The following is a 1,754-nucleotide window of genomic DNA, read 5'->3' as shown; positions in this document are numbered from 1 at the left end:
AAGAAAGAAAGAAAGAAAGAAAGAAAGAAAGAAAGAAAGAAAGAAAGAAAGAAAGAAAGAAAGAAAGAAAGAAAGAAAGAAAGAAAGAAAGAAAGTTTTATCAAAAATAAAATCTTAACTTTTTCTTTATACTCTCAAAATCTGTAGGAAGTCTACATATACCAGCCCTTATAACTCACAAATCATGAAACTGCCCATCCATTATGCATACAACTTCAGACCAGACATGCAAAATACCACAAGCCAACAATTTTAACATGGGAAGCAGCACAGTATGACAGGAGGAAATCAGCTAGCTGAGAGAAAATAGTTAGATAACTCCCTCAACAGACTTTTGCAAGGGCTGTTTCTCACTGGCTTCAAGTACTCTGCTTCACTGAATAACTGAGGGGAAAGGAGAAAGATGACATCACTGGGTCCTGGCATCTCCATATCAAAGAAGTAAGGTGTCTGCATCAAGACAAAACATGATCTCTTATTTACAACCATGAGTCATTACACCCATGACAAGTAGATGTTGTTTGTCCCACATAAGTTTCTCATATACAGCTGCATATTTATGGACACATGCACATCCCCAAATGCACTTGCATAAGAAGTATTTCCACAGTTGGTCTGAGCACTTTTTGCTTCTTCCCAATTAAATAAATATTAATAGCAGAATTTCTCTAGTTCAAGGAGCCCAGAATATTTGAAGAGAAAAGAAAAAAGGTATATACTAAGGCGACAGAAAAGAATTCGTTTAGGTATGTAATAAAAGTTTTATGGATTTAGTTATAGGCCCACAGCTCTGGATAAAACTCAGGTAACAGTTTTATCTTAGAATAAGAAATGTTCTTGATAGCTTAACCACTTGGCAGAAGAATGTGTTTGGAGAAATGATTTCTTCCTTCTGCAAAGAAAAAGAAATTCAGCTTGGTAGCTTGGTGGTATCATTAATGTTTTATTTTGCATTAATGCAAGCTAGCAATTCTTTCTATCATTATTCATATATAACAAAATTAGCTCATTTTATTGACTATTTATAGATTGTGGGTTTAGTATACAATATGTAYGCAATACAATATAGGAAAAAAATAGGAACTTATTATTCATCCAGGATATCCTTATTGGAAAATACAGTTCAGTAACTATTTGGGAATTTATTACAAATTATCAATCTAAAAAGGCAAGCAGATCAATGAAGGCTTCAATGTGAAGTAAGATGAGTTATACCTATGCTTGTGAAAATGCATCCTTTCTTCATTAAGTGTAATTAGTTTGAATTGAAAATGCAGATGCTTCTTCAACTTTGTCTCAATATTACTATCTTTTTAATAGAATAACTGATAATTCTAGTAATTTAGGGAAAGATAATTACAGTTAATATTTAAGTGAAAAAAAAAACCTTGCACTTGTGACAAATAAAATTTGTAGATTACCCAAAGAAAACTATTTTGTTCATGAACATAACATATGAAATGTAGTAGTAACTGCAACGAGCTCTACATGAAGGAAGCAAAGGTCTGATAGGATGTCTTATGTATGGTATAAATGTCATGATTCCAGGTAACTTTTCAGCTAAGAAATTCTGTCAGCTCATAGTTCAAATGTGCTAACTGAACCAAATATGCAAATCCATAAACATTGTATATGTAGGAGACTAAGGTGAGAAAGAAACTTGAAAAATATAGCATAGATTTAACTTTTTAAAGTATATTCTATACTATACTATATTACTATACTATACTACATTTCAGTATATTCTATTCTAT

The sequence above is a fragment of the Nothoprocta perdicaria genome, unplaced genomic scaffold (genome assembly GCF_003342845.1).
Source record: "Nothoprocta perdicaria isolate Ctin4 unplaced genomic scaffold, notPer1 scaffold_100, whole genome shotgun sequence".
Lineage (NCBI taxonomy): Eukaryota > Metazoa > Chordata > Aves > Tinamiformes > Tinamidae > Nothoprocta > Nothoprocta perdicaria.
This window is presented reverse-complemented; position numbering follows the sequence as displayed.